Here is a 12,841-nt window from a genome sequence, read left to right as displayed (position 1 = left end):
TGCCCAGAAAGAAACCAAGCCTTAGAGGACTTCTCCCAAGGCAGAGGCAGGAATGGTAACTTCCTTCTCTTTCTCCTCTTACCGTCTGGCTCCCCAGAGAGTGGGCTTTCAGGGCCTCATTCACTCCCTGCTCTGCAGCCCGCACTGAGCCCCGCTGTGTCTGAGCCACTGGGCTAGGCCTGGGCAAAAGGAGCAAGATGGCAGCCCCAGCCCCCCAGAGCCTCCATTGCTGTGAGGAGACAGATGGCCCAGCCTAATGTGTACCCCCGGATTCACTCACAGTCGTGATAGTGGAAAGAAGGGGAGCATGCCCACCCCAGGCCCAGCCTGGTTTGGGAGGATTTGGGACTTCATCTCTGCTTGCTCTTGCCTCCCCAGTATCTAAGTTTTGGCCAGGGTGGGGGGTGGAGGGAAGGGAGGGAGAGACCAGAAGCAGAGGAGGGAGTAATTGGGCACATTATTGAAGGATGGGTCGGGGGGACAGTTCCTTTGGCCATCCCGCGGGACGGTCCCCTCATGGGGCCTTTCACCACCACCACTGTAATGAGCGCTGGCCGAGGCTGTACCTCTCACACCCAGGCGGCCACGTGGGTGTTGGATTGACAAAATGCCGAGTACAGCTTCTGCAGCTGTCCCCATCACTGCTGTTATCATCCTTTATATCATTGCTATGGCACCTTCTAGCTTACCCAGCACCTTTACTTACACCCGCCATTTCCTTTTAGTTCACAGTAGATTACAATGCGTATGTGCAGTTGGGAGCGCGTGGGGGTAGGGAGGTTGAGAATTGTTCTTCCCTACTGCTCCCCTTCACCCGACCTCCATTTTCTACCTTCTGCGGGAAACAGGGTAGTTACGATTAGCCTTGTTTTTACAGATAAGGAAACAGAGGCTGTGAGCATTCAAGCAACTAGCCGAAGGTCACAGAGCTCATATGCGGCCGAGCCAGGAGTTTGGTTTCTAGGGTTCTCCAACTAACTAATGTGGCTGTGAGGCCACACATTGATCCCTTGTGAGAACCGGCACAGGTTCTGTCCTGCACCCAAAAGCCTCTTAGCTCTATGTCCTTTACCAGGTAGAACTAGCCTCTGTCCCGGAGCCCACTAGGCCCGAGGAGATCGTTCTCATTGGTAAGTCTAGGTTTTCTCCTTAACTATGTTCTGGGGGCCCTCCACCCACCCCACCTTTGATTCCTGTTCTGAACTGAATTGTGTTCCTATGTTGAAGCCCTAACCCTCAATGTGACTGTATTTGGAGATGGGGCTTTTAAGGAGGTAGTGAAGCTTTAATGAGGCCAGAAGGGTGGGGCCCTATCCTAATAGGATTGACATCCTTTTAAGAAGAGGAGGAGACACCAGCACATCTTCTCTCTCCACACAAGCACAAAAGAAAGGCTGTGTGAAGACGCTGAGAAGGCAGCCATCTGCAAGGCAGGAAGATAGGTCTCCCCAGAAACCAACTGTCAGCACCTTGATCTTGGACTTCTAGCATCCAGAACTGTGAGAAGATAAAAGTCTGTTGTTTAGGCCACCCAGTCTGTGGAATTCTGTTATGGCCGCCGGAGTAGAGGACGACAGCTCTCGTGACCCATCTCCACCTTCAGGCTTTGAGTCTAGGCATAAATGCAGTTCTCTCCAGCACTCTCCCCACCACCACAGAACTCTTTCTCTCTTCTTTCTCAGCTTCTCTGCTCAAATCCGCCCCTTTCAAGTTAGCTTGACTCACTTAGCTGCCCTCCGTTATTCTGTTCCTCATTGCTTTTCTCTGGCCCATGAGATAAAAGGATAGTTATCTTTATAAGAGAAGAGGTGTCTTGGGGCACCTGGGTGGCTCAGTCGATAAAGCATCTGCCTTCGGCTCAGGTCATGATCCTGGAGTCCTGGGATCGAGCCCCGCGGCAGGCTCCCTGTTCGGTGGGGAGCCTGCTTCTCCTCGTGCTCTCTCTCAAATAAATAAATCTTTTTAAAAAAGAGAGAGAAGAGGTGTCTTTACTTCTCTGATTCTCTTACAGGTGCCCATGAGTTATTCAATGTTGGTGGAGCTAAGTGCACAGGTATAGAAGCCACTGGTTTGGACTCTTGGCTCCATCATCTTCTAGCAGGAGCCTTGCTTAAGCCACAGGATTGTTGGAGAGTCAATGAGCATTGCTGCTGTAGGTGGTGGTGGTGGCGAAGGTGTTGTTTAAGCAGGCTGCTCGGAGCAGTGCCCTCACTGAGTCGCACCTTGACATCAGGCCGTCGTTGAAGAGCATTATGAAAAGCAACCTACTATCAAACTCACCGTGCTCTGAAAGAGCATTGCTGGGGTTCACAAAAGTATGGTGTTTCGTTTTGCAAGATTTCAAAGATTTTTTTATTTTTTTTTTTTTTTTTTTAGAGAGAGAGAGAGAACAACACTGTAAGGCAGATTACCCTACACCCATTTTACAGATAAGGCAATTGAATGGGGCTAATTGTCCAAAGTCATAGATAGTAGTGGCAAAGTTAGAAATGAAACTCAGGTCTAGGATTCAAAGTTTGCGAGTTAGCTCTTTCCTTTGCTCGTCTTTCTTAACTATCTCACCTCTCTATGGCAAAAGGTAGGATTACAAAATTTATGTGCAACTAGGGTATGGGGGGGCGGCACTTGTGAATTGCCTGTCATTACAGCTACTTCTTACTACTTCAAGCCACTGTAATTATTTAGGTAACTCAGCCAAGAGCAGGTTTTTTTCTGTGTAAGTGCCAACAGAGACCTGGCCCAAGATGGCTGATTGCGTGCCAACTCTAAGAGAAGACGCAGCAAAGCTCCGGTCCAAGAAAGGTACCCTTTGACCTTCCGCCATTGACCTTGCCTGGGGATCAGTGGGCTGCCGCTGCCAGGCCAGAACACCACGTGACCTTTCTCTTTTGGGGAAGACGCAGCAGCATCTGTACTGTGGAGCCGGCCAGGGTCTGGCAGAAAGAAATCTGCTCACCTCCGATCCCTTGTCCCGTTCTCTCCCCAACTCCCAAACAAAGGCAAATTCTTTATTGCATGTGACATGTTTGCCTGGGTCCCCTTCAGGGCCACCGGTTCCAGTAATCTGTACTGGCTCCACCCCCCCCCCCCGCCCCGTTGGCCCTAGCCAGAGGACACAGCTATTGACATAAACACCCACCGCTGTCCCAGCTAGCAGGCAAGCACATTTCTATTTTCATCAGAATTTCCAGCATCTTGGGGAATGAACTTGGCCATTCCTATCGACCAGACCCCTGAGGAGGGAGGAGAGCCTGCAGGCTCCTTCTGTAACCTTCCTTTGACTTGGACTCAGAAGACAAAGGTGAACTTGAGTGCTGCGGGGACACAGCTTCCCTTCATGCTGCCCCCAAGCCCTGGGGCTGCCTCCTCTCCAGCACTGAGGCCCTTTTGTCCCGGCGGGGCACCCACAGCCTGACTGCCCACTCTGTTAAAGCGCGGTCTCGGCTCCCTCTCCCCCTCCCCCGGGAGTCACTGTGCCTGGAGAAGAGCTTTGGAGTTTCGCGAATGCACACTGGCCCTTTTCTTCTCCCAGGGCCTGCAGCTTTGATGCTGCGCGCCTGGCAGACTGGCCCTCTGCTGTCTTTTCCAGGGAGGCCGTGCGAAAGCGCAGACGGGGCGGTCCGGCGACCTCCGGGCTGCCCAGGAGAGGGCGAGGCGCGCAGCCCCGGGCGGCTGCTCCGGCTGCTCAGCTCCGAGCGGGGGCGCTGCGCCGGCCGGGGAGGATTCCGCCCGTGCCACCGTTCATCCAGAGAACTGATCACCCAGCTCTCATTGCAGACCTTGAAAACTGGCATCTTCTTTGACCCAGCCATGCTACCTACAGGAACTCATTATGTATTCGCGGATACCCAAAATTTTCCACTCTAATCTTATTATAAAAAATTTCAAACATGCGGAAAAGTTGAAGGAATGGTACAGTGGATACTCATATGCTCATTATCTGGAGCCTGCAATTAGCATTTTGTATGGGAGGATTTAGGTACAAGAACTATCACCGCCCTATAGTGTGTGTGTGTGTGTGTGTGTGTGTGTGTGTAGACAGAACCTAAATGCCCCCACCCACTGCTTGTTAAATTATGGCACATTTGCACAATGGTACTACATAGCAATTAAAATGACATGGTACATTTAGGGGCATGGAAAAATGTTGGATCTTTTGTTTAATGAAAAAAAGGTAGAAAACTGTATGCACAATAACGTGTTATTTTTCGTTTGGAAAAAAGTCTGCCTAGGGAAAAAAGACATGGAGGTTATATATTAAAATGTTAACAGGACTGTATCTAAATTCGGGTACGAGTGAATTTGATTTTCATCTCTGGCTTCTTTTTATTTCTTTCAATGAAGTACATCTACGTAAAATGAAAAAAGGAATTTAAAATATGCATGGTCAGCTCAAAGAGGCCAATAGAACTCCCTGGGATTATTCCAGCACCCTTTATCCTGACAGAAGTCATGGGGCTGTCCTAGGTCCTCTGCAAACATTGCTGCATAACCCATCCTGGCCAGTTAGAACTCCACCGGTCTCCCCGGCCAGCCACACCCTCCTTTCCTTCTCTGTCCCTGCTCTCCTGCAGCAAACTGGATTCTTCCCTCTCACTGACTTTTAGGCCTGGGAGGTTCCCTAGCCTCCGAACAGTTAGGGTCCTATCATGCTATTCACTACCCCTCCCCAACCTGCCTCCCAGAAGTAAAAGTCCCCCGGGATGAAATTCCTCTTCTCAAAGAGAAGGACAGGGCTTAACCCAGAGGCTCCATGCTGCACATGGGCCCCAGGTTCTTTCTCTGTGAGATGCCCAGCCCCAGTTAGACTCTCAGGGGAGCCACTGTCTTAGTGTGGGTTCTTCAGGAACCTTGAGGACCAGCTGGATCATATTTTCATCACCCTACAAGCAGTGACACTGTATACTACAGTAATAAGAGCTCCCTGTATACATACTTTCAGTTCCCAAAGTAAGTCCACACGTTCTCTTACAGTGGTTCCCAGAGCACTATCAAAAAAATCATTCGGAGCGGGACATAGGGCTGCCAACTTCTTTTTTGCCATGTAAAACCACTTAAAAAACTACTTCATAACAAAAAAGACATTTTACCACACACACAAAATAAGGACAATATCGAAATTTAAAAAACAACAGTATTTACATTTAACTCTCAAATCTTACTGTGTGGTCCACGTCTCCCATTACATACTTATAATTATTATTATTTCTATATAATCTGGAAAATGCCTTTTCACCGACAAGCCCTGGTTTGGGAACCATTTCTCCATTGGTTGTGATACTTATAATCTGGTAGGTGAGGAAACTAAGTTGCAGAGACCATTAGCTAAGTAGGTTGAATTAGGATTCAGATTCGAGTCTGCCTGTTCCAGAACCCTTGTTCCGGGTTGCATCTGCATCACCAGTTTGCCCTGCTGGGTTTTCCAGGAAATGGTAGACAGAAAATAGACCCGGTTTGCTTTTTAAAGTCTCGGCTAGACTTGGGTCACCAGAGTAAACCCCAGTGGATCAAATATTATCTTTCATCTAGAAATCACTGAGCTCATCAGATGGCATTAGCCATGCAGAGCAGTACCACCCTCCTTTCATGATTTGCTCTACCAGCAAAGCTGCATCAAAGGGAGGATCACATATTAGAATTCAGATCTGCCCGTATACATCTACTGACTGATGCCAGAAGTTCCTCCAGTTTGATTGCCTCCACTGATGGGTTTGAAAAAAATCAACTTGGGAATAAGGTAAAAAGATAGACAGTTTATCCTTTCAGTATTATACCCAACCATTCAGTAACAGGCTTAACGGAGAATTATTTAGTTATCTGGAGGAATGTAGCTGTGTCTGACTTGGCTTTTTACTATTAATCAAGGGCTCAGACTCTGAAGTTACATGTTAACTTGTAGACCTTGTCTAGAGTAGAGGCACATAATTTTTGTCCAGTAGAAAAGATAACCCCAAAGGTTATGGTTTTATTGCCCTATAGAACATTAACCAATTTTGTCTCCAATTTGGCAAACTTACATCATAACACCTTTCCTGGTGGGCTGTACAAAAATCCCTGTTCTTCTAATCCACATTTGAACCAAACTTACCCCACTGCTGGTTTGGTCCCTCTTTCATGAGCTGATAAAATCTATTTAAAGGCAGTCAGCACCAACAGCACTTTAAAATGTTATCAATCATTTGCCTCAGTGTGAATGAAGAACTGAGAACAGATTTTGAGAAGTTGAAAGATGCAGTGCTTAGAATCTGAGGAAGATGAGGGAGAGGGTGTATCGGGGGAGGGGAAATTAGCCAAACTTCTCAGGACAGCTGTATCAGAATACTTCCATTTTTTCACATACTTCCTTTGTCTTCAAGCAGTGACCAGTAGCATGGCTTGCTAGAAATAGGATTTTCAGGGAATAATGGTGGGGGGAGGGGTTGAAAAGCTAGTTGGGGCTAGCCATGGTAAAGGATTCAAATTTTATCCTGTAAATCATAGGAGTCATTAAAGATTTTAATCCAGGAACTGATATGATCATATGTTGGAATTAGAAAGATAATCCTGACAAGGATTATCCCAGAGTGTGTGAAGGGAGAGTCTCAGTGAGAGGTGACCAGGGTGTGACCTCTTTGTGAACACATGTGAATGGAAAGTTGAGTGTAAAGTCAAAAGGCAATTCAAAGGTAGGATGGACAGATTTGATGAGTGGTCAGATACAGGCTGTGAAGGGAGGGAGGCATCTGAGATGACAGCTGGATGGACAGAAAGATGGTGATGGTGACCAAGGGAGCAGTCTGTTATTGACCTGTTGAGTTTGAGAATCAACTAAAATTTGAATCTGGAACTTATAAGCTTGAACTAGAAAGAAAATTTGAGGTTCAGTATTGGTTATGAATAGAAGCCATGGACCTATGTATGATTGTTGAAGAAAATATCGTTGGAGAACGTCTTTACAACTTCACTGGCTAGGGAATGGTGGTGTGGTTCTGCAGAAGGCATGGCACAGAATACGTACTGCCTGTTCCCATTTTACTTTGTAGAAATGAAGGCTCAGAACCACAAAGCAGATTTCTTAAGTGTATGTTTCAGGAACGGAAGATTAGACTGGAAAGCCCTCCTAGAGTTAATCCTGCACTTCTGACGAGCACAAATGAAGATATCATTCATCTGGGGGACTAGAATTAGATGGGGCAAAACTTTTTTCTCATTTATTTACTTATTTATTGAGGTGGCTATTGTTTTTTTTAATCTCATGGTGCAAAATGCATCTTTCCCCCAACTCATTGTAAAGGTGTCTGTATTAGTACTATTGGTTGTGTTGCTGCCATAAAGGAATTTACCACGAATTTAGCTGCTTGAACAATGCAAATTTGTTCTTCTAATTTCCCTTAGATAATTCTATCCTCTGACTGCCAAAGCTTACATCTGCCCCACATGCAAAATACATTCACCTCCATCCAGGTTTCCCAAAGTCTCAACCTAGGATAGCATCAACTCAAAGTCCCAAATCTCATCGGCTTGCAAGTCCCAAGTTTTATCATCTAAATCAGGTATGGGGGAAGCTCTGGGAATGATCCATTCTGGGGTGTGATTTCTTTGCATTTGTGGACCCGTGACCCTGAAAACACAATTTATCTTCTCTCAAAATATAATGGTCGGACAGACTTAGGTTAGCAGTCACAGGCATTCCTGTTCAAAAAGGGAGAAAACTGAAAGCAAAAAAGAGTTATTTATTGGTCTTAAGTCATTTCTAAACCCAGCTGAGAAAATTCCATTAGGTGTCAAGGTGTGGGAATAACCCTATGTGGCCATGGCTCTGTCCCCTGGGCTCATGGCTGTTTTCTGAATCATCCTTCCTTTTTCATGAGGGGTAGCATGGATTCGCATCAGAGCAGTTTTTATAAGCCTGTTTCCTGTGTATCGAATTTTGCCAGTTTGACAGCCTTCTTTCATTTTGGATTTTGGCCATTTCAGTTCAAGCTGGCAGGGTTCTGCTGGTGTGACATTCTCAAGAAACCTGTGGGTCTCCCCGGTGTGTCATGGGGATTTACTCCATTAGACAAGAGGGTTATTCATAGACCTTTCCAGGATAATCTCATCTCTATTTTTGGCTTTTGTTGATATGGCTGAGAGAACACACCTTAAGCTCTCTAGTTTGGGGATATTTATGAGGCACACTCTTAATCTAAGAGCCTTTTGTGTGACTTTATACTCCAACCAGAATCTTCTGAGGTGTCATACCTTTGGCTTTTTCTGTAGAGCACACATTTCTGACTGAATTTTGTGAATATTAGCACCTTTTGCCATCCAGATAGTCTGAGGGTTTTCAAATCTACCAAATCCTGGTGGCGGCGGCGGCGGGGGGGGGTTGTTTAACATTTCTTCCTTCAATTTATTACTTTCCTCTCTCATTTTACTAAAAGCAATAAGAAACTAGACCTCACTTATAACACTTGGCTTGGAAATCTCCGCTAAGTGTTCAATTTTATTATTTATTTATTTATTTATTTATTTATTTATTTATTTATTTATTACAAATTCTGCTTTTCACACAACTACAGGACACAATTCCACTGAGTTTTCTTTCACTGTTTAACAAGGATTCTCTTCCCTCCCATTTCCAGTTTCCAATAACATGTTTTTCAGTTTGTTCTGTGACCTCCTCCGTAGGACCTTTAATGTCCATATTTCTACTAAGGGTGCCCTCGGAGAAATTTAGGCTTTTTTGATCAGAATTTGTCCAGGCCCTCCCTGTTGCCCAGTCTCTAAGCCCCTATACATTCTGTACTAGTAGGGCCCTACCCTTGGTGTCAAAGTCCATATTAGTTTTCTATTGCTGCCATAACAGATTACCACCAACTTAGCTTACACGATGGATAGTAGAAATTTATTACCCTACTGCTCTGTATGTTAGAGTAGAAGTCTCACATGGCTCTCACCAAGCTAGAATAAAAGGTTGGCAGGATTGCATTCTTCTCCAGAGGCTTTAGGGAAGCATCTCTCTCTCTCTCTCTCTCTCTCTCCCATCCCCCCTCCCTGCCTTTCTTCCTTCCTTCCTCCCTGAGCTCTTAACCTATAATCCAGAGAAGGAGTCAGTGGAACCTCTGATATGTAGTCAGTTAGTCAGAAGCACAGATGAGAACCCGGGCTTGTTATTGGCATTGGGAGTGGAGGGAAATCATAACCTGTGGGATCTGATGCTATCTCCGGACAGTGTCAGAATTGAGTTGAATTGTAAAACACCCAGCTGGTGTTGCCAAGAATTGCTTGGTGGTGTGGGGGAAACTCCCCACTCCCCACACCAACGTTGGAAGTTGGTGATCAAAACCAGCTCTTACATTTGCAGGGTTTCTTTTGCCATGTTCCTAGTATTAGGTCATGGATATCTTTGAGAGCCTTCAGTTCTGCCTACCATCGTGTCAGCAAGCAGATCTGAACCCAGGTTGGGCTTACTACATTTGGACTTTTCCTAGCAGACTCCATGGTATCCTCTCATAACTGTCCAGAAGCCCTGCTCATCAAGAACTCTGTTCTTGCCACTTTTGTTGTATCAGATGGTAATGCTTTGGGCTGTTAAGTAACAGGTAACATTTAACTAAGAGCTGCTTGAGCTGCTTAAACCAGTAAATGTTTATTTTTCTCACCTAACAACATATCTAGAGATGGTCGCTGGTCTTGTTTCAGTGACTCAATGATGTCAAGGCCATTGGCTTGATAATTTGGTTGGCCCTTCCCTTATAGTTGCAGTATGTCTGCCACAGCTTCAGATATCACATCCACATTCAAGACAGAAAGACATGGTGGGGCTCCTGGGTGGCTCAATCTGTTGAGCGTCTGCCTCTTGATTTCAGCTCAGGTCATGATCTCAGGATCCTGGGATCAAGCCTCACATCGGGCTCCCTGCTCAGCACGGAGTCTGCTTAAGATGATCCTCTCCCTCTGCCCCCCTCCCTCTCCAGACCCTTGCTCTCTCTCTCTCTCTCTCTCTCAAAAAAAAAAAAAAAAGGAAACATAGGAAAAGGAAGGGTAAACTCCAGTTTTGTCTGTCCCTTTTTGTTTGTTTGCTTGTTTGTTGTTGTTGTTGTCTGCCCCTTTTATCAGGAAGGCAGATGTGTTCCCAGAAGACCCACGAGACTTTCATTATATCTCATAGACCAGAGCTGTGTCATATGCCCCCACCCCCTGCAGGTGCAAGGAAGCCTGAGAAAGTGGGTATTTAGCTTTTCCTGGTAGAGGCAAGCAAAAGAAAAGAGGATTGGAAATGAAGTTTGGATTAGCCACCTCATAGTGCCAGAATTTCAATCTGTCCAGGACCCTGTCTTTGCCTTTTTCTCTTGACAGTCCACAATTAGAGTTAGGATCATGTTCCTGAGTCAGACACCTCCTGATGACTGTGCTCTGACCAGCTGTCCAACCCCACTCACTTCTTGTAAGATATCTCTGACCCCAATGAACCACTTAGACTGCCATGTGCAGTGGCCTGGATGCACTGCTTGTCGCTTCCCACCCCCCCCACCCCGCCACCGCGGGCCCTGGAAGCACCTGACCACCTTTCAGAGGCCTCGAGACTCCACCCATCCCACTGGCTATGCAGAGGCAAACTTCCATTCTGACAGCACCTGTTTTTTATGTGGATCATTTTTAGGCTGTGTGTATGTGTGTGTGTGTGTGTGTACGTATGTGTGTGTGTGTGTGTGTGTGTGTGTGTGTGTGTGTGTGTGTGTGTGAGTGCATGTCCAGGTGCAGAAAAAAAAGGGGGAAACAGGCCACATTGACCAAGGACATTATCCTTTGCTAGCTTTAAATTCTACCAGGGTAGAGGGTCTTCTGAGCATGGAACTCTGGCAGAGATACTATTTTCTATCCATTTTCCCCTCCTTCCTTAGTAAGAGACTATGACTCTATGTGTAGCAGCCATGTACCAGACAAAAGACTTCATTCCCAGATGAAGATTTCAGTTTCTCTTATAGCGAGGTGCAGCCACGTGACTAAGTTCTAGCTAATGTGATAAGTGGAAACATTGTTTTGGGCTTTCAGGATGTTTCTCTACAGTGAGTGGGCATGTCCTTCTCTGTCCTCTCATCCATTTTGCTATCTGAAGTGCAGATGAAATGGCTAGAGCACTGTCAGCTGTTTTGGACCATGAGGAAGAGAGATAGATATACAGTTGACCTTTGAACAACATGGGTTTAAACTGCATGCGTCCACTTATAATAGGCAGATTTTTTCAATAAATATAGTACATTACTATAAATCAATTTTCTCTTCCTTATGATTTTCTTAATAATGTTTTCTATTTTTCTAGCTTACTTTTTAAAATTTTTTTATTTAAATTCAATTAGCCAACGTAGTCTCTAGCTTATTTTATTGTAAGATTACAGTATATAATACATATAACATACAAAATATATATTAATCGAGTGTTTATGTTATCAGTAAGTCTTCCAGTCAACAGTGGGCTACAAGTAGTTAAGTTTTGGGGGAGTCAAAAGTTACACACAGATTTTTTTTTTTTAAGATTTTATTTATTTATTTGACAGAGAGAGACACAGCAAGAGAGGGAACACAAGCAGGGGGAGTGGCAGAGGGAGAAGCAGGCTTCCCGCAGAGCAGGGAGCCTGATGCGGGGCTCGATCCCAGGACCCTGGGACCATGACCTGAGCCGAAGGCAGACGCTTAACGACTGAGCCACCCAGGGGCCCCTACACACAGATTTTTGACTGCATGGGGAGGTTGGCAGCCCTACCCCCTGTTTTGTTCAAGGGTTAACTGTACTTTAAGGGTGGCCAAGAGCTGACACTCTCCCTGGACTCCCAGTCTCCAGGGAGATACATTTTTTGTTTAAGTCACTGTTCTTTTGGATTTGTGTGTGTTTGCATCTAAACCTGACCCTGAATAACTCACCTACCTCTCATCGGCATGGTGTCTAACGCTTTACATAGCACTTCCAGGTACATTATCTCATCTCAACAGACAGGTAAATACCCATTTTCCTGTGCTGTTTCTAGCAGGTCCTGGGTTCGAAGAGAGCCAATGAGGGCCAATCGCAGCCATCAGAGAGCTGTTTACCTGCTGAGGCTGAAGACCATAGGGAAACTGAAAGCATCTTGTTGAGGGGCAAAAGGAAGATGTTGCTTTTGGAGTTAATGACCACTTTAGGAGGAACGGACCTGCCTCCATCTTTGTGCAGCAAGGCCCTGACTGGGACCCAAACCCTCCTCTCACCATTTCACTACCCATTTTTAAACCGGTATTTTGGTCTGTGGCAAGAACTTTATATAAATATGGTCTTGTGGATGGTTTTCTCCCTGAAACAGAGCTTCAGCAATGGTTTCATTACTCACTGATGACTTGTTGAACTCAGCCTCAGTGCAAGCTCTTGAGGAGTAGGTCTGCTTTGTGACAGAAATGGTATTGGTGGCTGGAGTAAGAGTCCTTGTGCTAGATGGTACTCTGATGCCACCAGCTCTACTTGGTTCCAGAGTGGCAACTGGCCTGTTGTCCCCCAGAGTTGTTTCTGTCTTGTTCTGTCTCCACCTCCCTGCCCTCTCTGGCACACCCTCCCTCCACCCCGAATCTCACATAGGGCTATCTTCCAAAGCTGTCCAGCATTTTTGCCCAGGACCCCTTCTCTCCCGCTCCTCTACAAAGTCCTAGCAAGACCTGGCTAATTCCATCAAGGCCCAGCGTGACCCAGCTCTTCCTTAAACTTGCCTGTTCCATTCCAAGAAGTCCAGCCAGGGCAGGATGTCCCTTATGAAGCAGGCATGTGGATTCACAGCAGGCATCCTTTGCCGGGGGGGGGGGGGGGGCTGGCTCTGAGCAAAGGAGGCATACGTCATGGTCTAAGCAGAGCCCT

This window comes from Callorhinus ursinus, unplaced genomic scaffold (genome assembly GCF_003265705.2).
Source record: "Callorhinus ursinus isolate GAN/ISIS: 27379988/994484 unplaced genomic scaffold, GSC_fseal_2.0 scaffold25, whole genome shotgun sequence".
Lineage (NCBI taxonomy): Eukaryota > Metazoa > Chordata > Mammalia > Carnivora > Otariidae > Callorhinus > Callorhinus ursinus.
The sequence above is the reverse complement of the archived record's forward strand: the minus strand, read 5'-3'. Positions refer to the sequence as shown.